Below are 14,233 nucleotides of genomic sequence, written 5' to 3'. Positions count from 1 at the left end.
CGTGGGAGAAAGCAGAGTTTCTCTGCCGCCCATAAAGATTGATAGTCTCAGAAACCCTATGCAGGACCGTGGATTGGAATCGACTCCATGGGAATGAGCATGGTGCTGGTTTTACGGGGTAATCTACAAAGCAGCGAGCACTGACCATCAGACACAGTCCCACCTGCTAAGCAGTTCCACTGCTTGTGGTAAAATGATGTATGGCCATTGTGATTCATACGTCTGTTTCCCTTGACTTTGGCCAGCGAGAGTCAGTCTGTTGGATCTGATTGCTTTTGAACTGTTGACCTTTCGATCAGCAGCCCAGCCTGTAAGCACTGCATCACCAGGGGCCCCTTCCTATGCATCCCTCAAGCCTGGACTAAGGCCAGAAGTTTATTAGCATCCCCAGCTGGCATATCCATGGGGCACAGTGCTCTATCTTGGGTTAGTCTTGCACACCAGGCTTGGTCTCCAGTGAGTCTGTGGAGTAGCGCTCCTCACGCCTTCTCCTGATGCCTGTCCTGTTGGTGCCCAGCTCCTGACAGCGTCTCTTTAAAGCTCAGTTTCTTTCCTTAACAGGAGCTCGCCTGAAAGGCCGGGGGACTAGCTGTCCACTTACTACTTGCTGAGTGATCTTGGGCATGGACCCCTAGTCAGTGACGCTTCAATTTTAAAAACAACAATACAAGGTGTGTCACCTGCTCTTCTGTGGCCATGCCACTGGGGCTCAGATCAGAGGGTGCAGAAGGCAGCATTCTTTAGTCAGAACAGGAACCTGCCCCGGTTTCACTTTGCAATGATATTCCCAGAGAAGGGGCATTTGTATTGAGGTCTGATGGACAAACAATGGGGTAAACTTTAAAAGATCTGATGCTGACGCAGGAGCGGGCAGGGTTTCATTTTGTTGAGCATACGAGTTCTGTGAGTCTGACCGACTTGCGGGTACCTGAGAGAGCGGAGCAAGGCGGCGAGGATGAGAACCTAATTCAGCAGCATTTCCTGGAGCGACTTCCCCATTTCCCAAATTGAGTTGCTAGTCTGCTTGGGAAAAAAAAACCAACACAAACCAGCTGGTCTGATAGGTCCCACATTGTTGACAACAGAATCGCATAGACTGCCTGTACAGAGACCAGTGATTCTCACCAGGGTGACTGTGCCCCACGGTAGCAACATCTGGAGGCATCGTGGAGGTCCCAACAGGAATGAGAGCTACTGGCATCTAGCGAGGAGAGGCTAGGGAAGCTGCGAAACGTTTTATAATGCACAGAACCTCCCACGCCAACCAAGAATGATCCGGTCCAACCTCCGTACAGTGTGGCGTTCGAGAACTGCGACACAGCCCAAGCCCACAGCATCCTGAGCGGAGCTCTTCCCCAGGGAAGCCTCGTTCCCACGCTTGCCTTCTCCTCGAAGCCATCTCCAGCTGCGCCTCCTCCCCCAGTCTCGGGAGACCGCAGTGTTTAAGCGTGAACTTTGAAGGCAGGCTCAACAGAGCTCACATCCCACCTGCATAACCCAGGGGCTGGGTGGGTTCGGGGATTGTCTCATCTCGCATTTCTCAGGCATAAACCGGAGATAATAATACACCTTGCAGGTGGCGGCGGCGGCAAGGTGGTGATCGACGAGATTATAGGAGCAGACCGCAGCACCTGGAGCGGAGTCCACAGCCGGGGACGGTGGCAATTACTTCCTTTGTGCTCTCCTGGCGGCTTTGGGCGGCCGCTGTTGCGGTGATGTGTAATTTCACCTTGCACCACGCTTGTCTAATTTCACTCCAGTCCAGGTGGTGCTCAAAGTGTTGAACCAGTGGCTGTCGAGTCAACGCCAACACCTGGTGACTGGTGTGTGTCAACTGTGTCCGGCAGCGTTTCCGAGGTAGATCTCAGGGCTGTCTCCCAAGGAACCTGTAGGTGGAGTAGTGTCGCCCACCCTTCCGCTGGCAGCCGAGTGCCTGACCTGTTTGAACCACTGAGGTGTTATTTCAAAGTGCTCATAGTCTTTAATTGCTTTCTTTCTACTAGTAGCTTGATGAAGTGAGGGTGGGCGTTACATCCTTCTTGCAAATACAGAAGCTGACGGTAGGCGGGGGGTGCGAGAGGGGAGAGACTCTGTTAGCATCTGTGTTTGGAAGAAGGAGGAGGAGAAGGAGGAGAAGAAGAAGAAGAAGAGAGAGAGAGTGATCTACCCATGCTTGTACTGTAGCAAGCCAAGGAGGCAAAGGTGCAACCTGGCCTACCTGGCTCCAGGGCTTTGCTTCTGATGCCTCGGCTAGCCTGCCTCTTAACTTCTGCTCATCATGTGATCACCAGCTAGTGGGATGCAGTATTAGTATGCGTTTATTCGTTTCACTTTCAGTAGCCTTTCTGACCACTAGCTAGCAGCTATTGAGCCAGCTCTGACTCAGGGTGCCCTATGCCCAATGGAAAGATACATGGCCCAGTCCTGTGTGATCATCATGATGGATAGATAGCACGTTAGGGTCCGATATTATAGCTCTGAGGCCAATTCACCTCCCTCAACTTCCCTGGCCATCACCGGCCCTCTGCTTCCCCAAACCTGACATCCTCCCATAGCACTTGATCCTTCCTGATGCCATGCCCCAAGCAAGCAAGTCAGACGAGGTTGTCTTGTGAAAGCAAGGCTTTCACTGGCTAAGTTTCAGAAGCAGATCACCCGGCTTTTCTTCCGAGTCTACAAGTTTCCGTGAAACCTGTTCAGCATGAGTGACCCTGCTGGTATTGACAATATTGGTGGCAGAGCTTCTAGCGTCACAGCAACACACAATACTCAAGCCTCCGCTGACAGATAATCAATCGGTGGCTGTACAGGAGATGCATTATTGGAATCGAACCCATGTCTTGGTGTTAGTCCAGGTCGACTAGAGAAACAAATTCATGGACACTCATATGTGTATAAGAAAGAGTTTCACATAAAAGAGCAATTATATATTGAGAAAACATCCCAGCCCAGCCCAGATCAGGTTCATAAGTCCAATATTAGCCTCTTCAGGGTGAAATTTCACTTCAGACTCATGCAACACATGCAATGATACCACATGCAGGAAGATCACAGGCCAGTGGATGGAAAGAAAGTCTTGTAGATCCAGTGGCGGTAGAAGCATCTTAGCTCTGGCGTGGGTCTCGATGTGGCTCCTCCAGGTCCAGGGCTCTGGCTCTATCAGTGTAGCTCCATGTGGCTTGTCAACAGAAATGTGAAGCAGAGTGTGTGTGTCTGGACTCCAGTGAGCTATTTTATCTCCATGGCACCTCTAAATGAGGTCATCAAGCTGTGATCTGATTGACAAGCTAGACTCCACCCCTTCACTCTTAATAGTCTCAAGTTGACGCCAGATTATGGACCTCCCGCAGCCTCCCACGTGGAAGGCAGGAGTTCTCCCACTGAACCACTACGGTCCCCCAGCCTTCATACAAGTGGCTGTGTGTCCTCAAGATGATTCTGACGCATAGCGACACTTAACAGCATTGTAGTACTGCCCCGCCTCCCACCACCACCCCACTCCCGAAGGTTTCACAAGCTGCCAACTCTGCAAACAGGAGATCACCAGGTGTGATGTTTGGATTTTTATGCCAATTTGTACCTGGATGAAAGTGTGGTTGTGGAACGCAACCTAACAATTACGGTGCCTCCTTGAGGGTGTGGCCTTTTGTAAGAGTCATGCTGGAAACCTCTCTCTCTCTTCCCCTTTGCCTTCCTCCTTGTTTGGATTTATTATCTGCCCACAGAGGTGGCCTGGGAACTGTCAGAGTCCTGCCTTGTTCCCACGGACCTTGGATCCACGTGAGCCTGCACCTACCAGCCTGCAGTCGCCTGGCTTCTGCCTTTCCCTTCTGTGTCATGGGCCTGCAGCTAGGTGAGTCTGCAGAGGGGTCTGGCTGTCATCCACTGGGGAGGACGCCTTCTCCATCGAAAGTTCTTTCTTACACACACACACACACACACACACACACACACACCCACGAGCGACCCTGGTTCTGTTACTCTGGATACCCCAGCCTAACACACTAGATTATTTTCTCCTCCCGAGCCTCTGGGGACGTCAACCGCCAACCTTTTCGTTAGCAACGGAGCACTGAACTTGTGGTTGTAGATTACTAAACCAAACCAAGGTCACTGCCATCGAGTCAAGCCTGACTCAGGACAGGGGGGAAGTGCTTCTGCGGGTGTCTGCGACTGTAGCTCTTCACAAGCGTAGAAAGCCTTGTAGCTCTCCCACCGCACAGGCTGATGGTCTGCAAGGGCCGACCTTATGGTTTTCAGCCCAACACCACCAAGGCTTGTCCTTGTTATATATTAGTGCACGTACACACACACACGTGAATTCTCAGAGACTGGAGCCCTGTTTGTATTAACAAGTAATCATTTAAGGAATCCGGGGGCAGCGATGGAGCCTGTTCTTTCAGTCTTGCCAGAGATTGAGCTCAAAGCCTCGTTGGGGAAGAAGGAGCCCTGGTGGTGCTGTGGCTTACACACTGGGCTGATAACCAAAAGCTGGCAGTTCAAACCCACCAGCGGCTGCTCCGGAGGAAGCCGAGGCATCTCGCTGTTCTTGTGGGGTCGTTCTGCTCTGCCCCGCAGGGCCTCCAGGAGCCAGAAAAGACTCAAAGGCAGTGGTTTCTTCTAGTTGGTCGGAGAGGAACGACAGCTCCACCAGGTGTTTGGTGTGCTTTGGAAAACCCTCCTCCCTCCCGTTTCCAGCACCGGCAGTCTCTACCTGCGTTCCTAACGGGGAGAAGAAGCCTCCTGTCTTCGCGACTTAAGTTTGCGTGAGCGCCATTGCTGTGCTATTGGGGACCTTAGCTTCTCTCTGTATTTTGTTCATTTTATCGAACCCCCAGGATAGTACCGGGGCAGAGTTCTGCCAGCCCAGCTGTGGATAACATTGGAGCTGAGCGTGTGGACGTGCTTTGCAGATATTTTGGCAACAAAGAAATCCCACATGTATTTTGCCCCAAGCACTTTAACACTTCTTTTTTTAAAATATGCCTGTAGTTTAGAGAGAAATCTAATCTCCAATCCCTTGATTACTTTAAACTTTACTCATTCATATTGTGTTTTGTAAAAAGTAATATTGTTCCAAGAAACCTGTGAGACATTAAAAATCCCGCTCCCGCTATTTTCCCCTGTCAGAAAGTAAAGAATGATTGCCAAGAATAAATGAAGCTTTACAACCTCTGTGTAAAACCGTTGGCATTCTTTCTCAAAATCAAGCATTCATAGAACCCAGGAGTCAGCAATTTCATTCCTTGGAATGCACTCAACAGAAACTCAAGCAGGGATATGCACTAAGAAGACAGGTATTAAAGTCTTCATAGCAGCACAGTTTGTAAGAACCCCCAATTGGAAACACACAGCCACATTTTAAACAGACACACACACACAAAACCAATCACTGCCATGCAAGTGATGCTGACTCATAGCAACCCCATAGAATAGGGTAGAACTGCCCCTGTGGGTTTCTGAGACTGTAACTAGAAAGCCCTGCCTTTCTCCCAGTGCCTGCCAGTGCCAGGAGTCATCATTAGAATGGGGCCTTGTGTTCATTAGACTCTGCATCCACCATCCTGGGGTCTTCCTGCCTTGTCTTCCTGCCTAGCTCATCAGCCCCCACAGCTAGATGAGTCAGAAGCAACCTCTAGCTCAGTGGTTCTTCCTCATGCTGAGACCCTTTAATACAGGTCCTCATGTTGTGTGACCCCCAACCATAACATTATTTTCAGTGCTACTTCATAGCTGTCATTTTGCTACTGTTATGAATAGTCATGTAAATATCTGATGTGCAGAATGTATTTTCATTGTTATAAATTGAACATAATTAAAGCATAGTGATTAATCACAAAACAATTTGTAATTATATATTATGAAATATTTATGTGTTTTCTTATGGTCTTAGGCGACCCCTGTGAAAGGGTTGTTGGACCCCCAAAGGGGTCTGGACCCACAGGTTGAGAACCGCTGCTCTAGTTTAACATCTGACTCCTGAGCTTGAATCAGACTGGATTTACCTGCTACTACAACTGTGCGATACAGATTTCTTTCTCTTAATATACACCTAAAACCCAGCCTAACACACCATGGTATTTTCAGTTGCCTCTTGTCCATGTGAAGGTAGGAGAATAATGAAGACCAAAGTAAAATCCATACATTCTATGGTACTGGCAAAGAATATGGATGTATCCTGGACTTCCAGGAGAACAAACAAATGTGTCATGGAACAATGACAGCCAGAGAGCCCCTTAGAATCAGACAGCAAGACTTCATCTCATGTACTTGGGACATGCGCTCAGGAGAGGCTAGTCCTGGAAAGAGCGTCATGTTTGGGAAAGAGGAAGATCTTTGACTAGCTGGACTGACACGGTGCCTGCAACATGGGCTCACCCGGGAGAAGAGCTGTGAGGATGGAGGAGCGTCGGCAGTGCTTCATGTTGTTGCACTTGGCTCGTGTCACTGGAGTCTGAACCAACTTGATAGCACACAGCGATAAGAACACGCAACAGAATACTCAACCTTGTTGCCATGGCGTCAATTCTGACTCAGCAACAACCCTGCAGGGCAGGGTGGAAAAGAACTGCCACACGGGGTTTCCCATGTTGTCATTTTTACAGGGGTTGTTGTTAGGTAAGCACTGGACTGTTAACTGAAAGATTGTCTGTTCAAACTTACCAGAAGCTTCCAGAGAGAGCCTCAGAAGCCCCGTACAGGGGTCACTACGAGTCGGAATCAACTTGGTTTATCTTTACTGACGTCAACTGCCACACCTTTCCTGGGGCAGCTGCTGTCCCAACCACAGCCCTTTCTGTTAGCAGCAGAGTGCTTCACCCACTGAGCCGCTGCAGCCCTGGACACACACAAAAGTACCTCGGAGGGGGAAGTGCTCTTACCTTTCATTCCATTTTTCCAAGAGCCTTTTGAACCCCCCATGTAGTCTATAACTCCACCTCATGTAAAGTACAATACACAACCAAAGCGAACAAAGACAATGTGCTTATTGATGGGGTCACCTTTGGAGGAAGAGGAGGAACGCCGACAGAGGATGTGTGTGTGAATTCCAGGTGGGTGCTGGCAAAATCTCTGCTCTTGACCGGCTTACACAGACGGGAACACTTTCTCAGTGGGCTTCCCACCTTTGATTACAACACTCATCAATGAATGAAATCTAAAATGTAAGCATCCTCATCAACAACCGGAAAACATTCTCAGCCTCCTGAGTTTCAATATTTTACCAAAGAAAGGTACAGAAGTAAATTCCTTTTCTCTAGATCTCACCCCCTCTACTTCATCCACTTAGAAGGTACCTTCCCTCAGGAAGCACACGATGGTGTACGCTAATCATTTGGTATGCTCAGAATGCACACAATGAACATGGGGATAGCCATTTATCCAGCAACGAAGGTACTTAATCAATTGGGGTGGGAGACCTGCTCCACAGCCTAATGGGTCCTAGAGGGCAGGTGTGTAATTGAGGGGTAAATTAAAGAAACAACAGACAAGGCACGCAAGGGCTCACCTCTTCCTTGACTAGTAGAACCAGAGGGGGGTGGGCAAGTGTATTCTCTCACAAGCTTATATCATCTCAGGCATGCAAGCCTCGTCATACACATACATAACAGGAAGGGGTTGTATTAGAGGCATACACGTAACAGAAAGGGGACATATCAAGGGCATAACAGGAAAAGGAGGTACTAGGGTCATAATGTGACAGGAAGGCACATACGTAACAAGATGGACGGGTTCTAGAGTTAAGATGGCAGCTTAAACTTGGTTGTCTCTGAGCTGACTTGACCTTACATGTCTCTGGGCTCTTCTCTAGGGGAGCAATCTATGATCCGTAGCAGAAGGGAGTGGTTGCTCTCGATGGCGACACCCTTCTGGCAGACAGCCTTCAAGCAGTTGACCTTCAAGAGTAGAGTAAGCAACTATGTGCCTGCAAGCAGCGCCTTAAACTTGGCATTATTACAAGGGGATATTGTGGGAAACCACCTTAAGGAGGAGAATGTGACGGCGACACATCTCCATCTCACGAGTGGGAAGACCTCCCTCCATGAGAATCTGGGCCTCCCAGACCCCTTAACCTCTGACTGTAGAGGATTTGTCTGCATGCACTCTCTTTCTGGATCTTGGTTCCTCACAAATTTGGCCCCTGATTAGAGAATAAATCAAGACTTTCATGAACAGCTGCCCTGGAGTCAACTTCAACCCTGGGCGAATCCAAGTGTTACCAAAGCGGACTGCTCCCTAGGGCTTTGGGTATGTAAATTTGGGGAGTGGATTGCCAGGCCTTTCTTCTGCGTTGCTTCTGCGTGGACTTGAACTGGAAGCCTCTTTTGGTCGGGAGCTGTGTGCGTTGCGTGTCTGAACTGCCCAGCGATTCCACGATTTTCATAGCTCTCTTTAAAGGTGAACATTTTTCTTAAAATTCATTGAAAAAAAAATTCACCTTTAGACAGTGCATCTGCTTCCTGGTACAATTGTTTTTCTGAATCTTGGCATGTGTTGGAATGCAAATATATGTCTAGAAAATTTCCAAATATTCAAATCTTTTTCTTCATGTATTTCAGTTTTCTTATGGATGAGTTACACGCTGCTGCTGAGTATTTATTGAATGCGGGAGGGATTAAAATCAACCTCCCAGGTGCTCCTTAAGGCCAGATCCCCTGTGTCTCTGATCTGGGTGATGGATACTAAGGAAGCCGGCATATTTGAGGAGCTAGTTGTCCAGGCAGTAATTAATACCGCACTCAGTGCTGCCGGGTGCTCACTGGGGAACGCGTGATGTACTAATTTTGAACCCAGTTTTCAAGGTTTTCTAGCACATGACCCGTGGCAATGACCTGTGGCAGAGGCATCCGAGATGGTGCCCTCATTGAAGGAGGTAGAGGGAAGAAAAGTAGAGCCATCTTTCTGACGTCCAGATCAAGATTAGGACTAGCCTCTCATATACCAGCTACTGCGTCTGTGTGAAGCATTTCCTGAAAATCCATGTCAGGGCAGGTGGGTAATAAAAAACAAAATCTATTTCACCTGTGTCTTCTTGAATGGTATCAAACATGCACCAGAAAACCCAACCATTGCTGTCAAGTTTTTTTGAGACTTGCCGGGAGCTCTTGTGTCAGAGTAGAACTGGGATCTGTATGGTTTTCCAATGGTTTGCATTATGGAATTGGATAGCCCAGCCTATCTTTTGAGGTACCTCTGGGTGAATTTGAGCCTCTAATCTTCTGATTGGCTGCGGGGTATTTTAATCATTTGTATTCCCCAGGGATTCCAACACAGACACAGACACTTGGACCTCCCACTGGTCCAGCTAGTGTCTGCACCAGCGTTCTCCAGAAAGCAGAACCAATCCGATACATAGTCCTATAACCACCTAGCTGAAGGCAGGCATCTGGGTGGCACCATGGTTAAGTGCCAGCTGTTCACGGAAATGGTAGTAGTTCGAACCCACCAGCCACTCCACAGGAGTACGATGTGACAACTTGCTTCCCGGAAGACTACGGCCTTGGAAACTCTATGGGGTCGTGCTATAGGGCCTCTATGAGCTAGAAACAACTCCACGGCCTTGGGTTTGGTTTTAGAAGGAACTGGTTCATGTAATTATGGGGCAAACCAGTCTGAAATCCATAGCTCAGGCCAAGGTCAGGAGGCTGGAGATTGAGGCTGGACTATGTTACAGTCTTGAGGCAGAATTCCTTCTTCTCCCAGAAACCTCACGTTTTGCTCATGAAGCATCAACTGATGGGATGAGACCCCCCTTGCTGTGTGTGTGATCTCTTTACTTCAAGTCAGCTGATGGTAAATGTTAGTTACATCTACCAAGTACCCTCACAGCCACATTTAGACTGGTGTTTGACCAAACTGGGCCCTGTAGCCTTGGGAAGATGACTCATCACATTAACCATCACAGTACCTGCCGTGGATTAGGTGTTCGTGGAATGGATGGATACAAGATCATGGGTGCTAGTTTATGAAAACCTATCACAGGCTCCTCATCTTTTAGCCTGTGTGTGCCAAAGAAACTGACTGTACCTGGACATAGAGGTGGAAAGAGGCGGCAGGCTCCCCTTGCCTTGCTTGGTTCTCTTTCCTACCCCTGGCCGGGAGAGCAGGACTGAGGTCTCCTGCCCTAGTGAGCAGCACTTCAGGTAGGGGACCTGAACCAAGACACAAGCCTTCTCTCCCTTGGCCCTGAGCACAATACCTAGAAAACACTCAGCGAACAGGTGAGTAATGAATGAGTGTGGGTCTCAATGCACCACAGAACTGTGTTAGTCAGGGTTGACTACAGAAACAAATCCAGAGACACTCCTGTGTATAAGAAAGAGGGGTTTTTGCTGTTGTTAGTTTGTTTTTAAATCATCTTGTTAGGGGCTTGAACAACTCATCACAATCCATCCATCCATTGTGCCAAGCACATTTGTACATTTGTTGCCATCATCATTCTCAAAGCATTTTCTTTCTACTTGAGCCCTTGGTATCAGCCCTTCATTTTCTCCCCTCCTTCTCTCACCCTCCCTCCCTCACAAACCCTTGATACTTTATAAATTATTACTGGTTTTTCATGTCTTACAATGTCCAATGTCTCCCTTCACCCACTTTTCTGTTGTCCATCCCCCAGGGAGGGAAAAGAGCTTTCTATAAAGAGTAATTGTATATTAAGAAAACATCTCAGCCCAGTCCAGATCAAGTCCATAAGTCCTATATTAGCCCATATGTCTAATACCAGTCTGTAGATTCCTCTTTAGATTCGTGCAAAGCATGCAGTAACACAGAATGCAGGAAGATCACAGGCCAGTGGGTGGAAAGTCTTGTGGATCCAGTGGTGGTGGAAGCATCTCAGTGCTTGCAGGGGTCTCCACGTGGCTCCTCCAGCTCCAGGGCTCTAGCATGACTCCATGAGGCTTGTCAACAGGAAGAGGAAATAGAGAGTATCTCCTGCTTCCATGGAGGAAGACAGGAGTTCCCAGAATCCTCAGGAGAAGGCCATGCCCACACAGAGGCCTCGTTGGCTATGGCCTGATTGACAGGCTAGACTCCACTCCAGATTATGTAACTGCTACAGAACAAGAGTTTCTTAGCTTGTGCTACTCACTCTCCACTACACATTGGGCAGCTACCTTTAGAGAGAGCCTCAACTTTCATGTATTCTACTCCTTCCATCTCCACTTCTAAAGCTTGATTTGAATTACTGTCATCACCTCTCTTGGATTATAACATTGTTATCTCTACGAAGAGTTCCAAATAAATGCTGATGTCACCCTTCGACTACTTAGCCTTTCTAGCCTACTGAGTGTTTCCTCTTCAGCATTGGACAGAGCCCTGGTGGCACAGTGGTTACACGTTGGGCTATGAACTGTTAAGTCAGAAGTTCAAAACCACCAGTTGTTCCTTGGGAGAAAGACAGGTTTTCTACTTTCATAAAGAGTTGTGAAAACCCACAAGGGACAGTTCTACTCTGTCCTATAGGGTTGGTCCAATGTAATTGTCACTAGATTGTGAATAAAACACATTTTCTGCTACATTTTCTAATTGGCCCTGATACTATAAAGGAATGCTATTGATTTTCAGATGCCAATTGCATATCCTACAATCTTTTTAAAAATCATTTTATTGGGGCTTATACAACTCTTATCACAATCCACACATACATCAATTGTGTAAAGCACATTTGTACATTCATTGCCCTCATCATTCTCAAAACATCTGCTTTGCACCTAAGCCCCTAGCATCAGCTTCTCATTTTTTGCCCTCCCCTCCCTGCTCCCCACTCCCTCATGACCCCTTGATAATTTATAAATTATTATTTTATCATATCTTACACTGCCCAGCATCTCCTTCACCCACTTTTTTGTTGCCCATCCCCCAGGGAGGAGGTTATATGTAGATCCTTGTAATCAGTTCCCGCTTTCTATCCCCCCTTCCCCCTTCCCTCCCGGTATCGCCACTCTCACCACTGGTCCTGAGGGGTTCGTTCATCTGTCTCGGATTCCCTGTGTTTCCAGTTCCCATCTGCACCGCTGTGCATCCTCTGGTCTAACCAGGTTTGCAAGGTAGAATTGGGATCATGATAGTGGTGGGGAGGGAGGAGGAAGCGTTTAAGAACTAGAGGAAGGTTGTGAGTTTCATCAATGCTACACTGCACCCTAAGTGACTCATCTCCTCCCCACTACCCCTCTGCAAGGGATGTCCAGTTGTCTACAGATGGGCATTGGGTCCCTTTCACACGCTCCCCTCATTCATGATCTGATTCCCCCCACCCACCCTTTGGTGCTTGATACCTGGCCTACAATATTTTAAAAAAAAACTAATACTTGGTTGTATTTTAGGAGAAGTGTACATAGTAAATCAGTTTCCTCTTTTAACACTTTTAATACAAATTGTCCCCTTGCCTTCTCACCTTTGTTTTTGGGTAAATTCTGACCACTTGGTCTCATAGAATTCATTGTGTGGAGGCGTTCATTGCACAGTTGATACTATTTATTTCATAAGCCAAGCTATTATTTGGCTTAAGGGGGCCCTGCAGAGATAGTGTCAATGCCATGTTCAATGAGTATATTAAGGCAAGACTATTCAAGAGTCCTTCCGTCCCTTTTGGGCTAGTCGACCCGACTTCTTAAAGGAATTAAGAGTTTGTTTTACATTTTTCTTACATTTTATGGGTACTTCCTATCATGCTGCTGGTCAGACCAGTTAGTATTGGTAGGCAGGCACCATGCAGTTTTTCTGGTCTAAGGTTTGAAGAGTTTATAATTCATATGGGCCGTTAGTCTTGCATGTTCGTTTCTTTTCAATTTGTTGATTTCTAGCATTTTCTTTTTGCTGTTCCATAGGAACAGAAACCAGTCGTCATACCTTAGAGGACCACTTGAAAGCCTTTAAGACCACTGATGCTCCTCACCAAACTAAAGTATAACATCATCTGATTGCTTTAGTGCAGTGGTTCTCCACCTTCCTTATGCCACGACCCTTTCATACAGTTTCTTATGTTGTGGTGACCCACCTAACCATAACATGATTTTCGTTGCTATTTCATAAGTCATTTGCTACTGTTATGAATTGGGCGGCCCTGTGAAAGGATCGTTCGATCCCCAAAGGGGTTGCGACCCACAGGTTGAGAACCGCTGGTGTAGCGGCTCAACGACCTGAGGACCATAGTGTCGGAGGACAACCTAGCCAATTGGCAGACCTCAGCAGCCCGGGGGTGGGGGGTGGGGGGTATGGTAGTTAGCCCTAGTAGTTATGGCATAGTTACGGCTAAGCTCAGCCTGCCTCCTTTGCTCTGTCCCATGGCTATTGCGTGGCAGTCTCCGTTGCCCCTGGTCTTGGCCTCTGTCACTTCAGAGATACCAAACAGGCACCACTGGTGGCTCTTCCTTGTTCACGGTCTTGAGATTTCCTTCTTTCTGCTTCTGAGATACCTCTCTTACAGACGGAAGGATGACAACTAAAACTAACCAATCCCCTCCAATAGTTTCACACACACTGTCGGCATGCTCACCCAATAATCTGCTGGGAGTTACAGAGACATGGACAGAAGAAGACCCATACTAAGAGATTTCACTACATCATAGTCACTTAAAAAAATCCATTCTCCCACTCTCTGCCTCTTGCCTAGGGCATTTAAACCATGTATATGTAGTGTGATTACAAATACGCATGGATTTACTGCTGCCATTTTTAACACTCTGTACGTGTGTGGCTGCTGGGGTCTTTGTTCCACGGAATTTTCTGTGTGGAGTTGTTTCTTGATTTTCTTTTCATTTCTTTTGCTGTTCTTGTGGCTTCTGGGTTTATTTGATTTTCTTCCTCTTGACTTTGGTGAGTAGGTTTATACATTTTCTTGGTAGCGACCCCAAACTTGACCTGTATTTTGCTAAGTGGATGGCATTCTGTTGTGTTTCGTGTCGCCATGTCATCCTCCGCACATAGAAGCTCTATACGCCACTTACCCTTCCTTTTTGTTTTGAAGTTATTGTTTACAGATTGCCATCTCTGACTCCCTGTTGTCAGTTCTGCAGCTTTATTCTACTCTTGCGAACTCCTTATCAAGCTTGGTGACGGCTGACCATTCTGAGTGTTACTGTCATGTATCTCAGGTGGTTGTGCTGGGTTTCTGTCTGAATGGCCCCTTTTAATATTTCTTGTAAGGATGGCCTGGTTTTTACAAACTCCCTTAATTTAAGCTTCTCTGAGAATGTTCTAATTTCATCACCATTTTCTTTCTTTTTTTTTTTTT

The sequence above is a fragment of the Echinops telfairi genome, unplaced genomic scaffold, assembly GCF_000313985.2.
Source record: "Echinops telfairi isolate 266 unplaced genomic scaffold, ASM31398v2 ScPeMD7_7439;HRSCAF=8477, whole genome shotgun sequence".
NCBI lineage: Eukaryota > Metazoa > Chordata > Mammalia > Afrosoricida > Tenrecidae > Echinops > Echinops telfairi.
The sequence above is the reverse complement of the archived record's forward strand: the minus strand, read 5'-3'. Positions refer to the sequence as shown.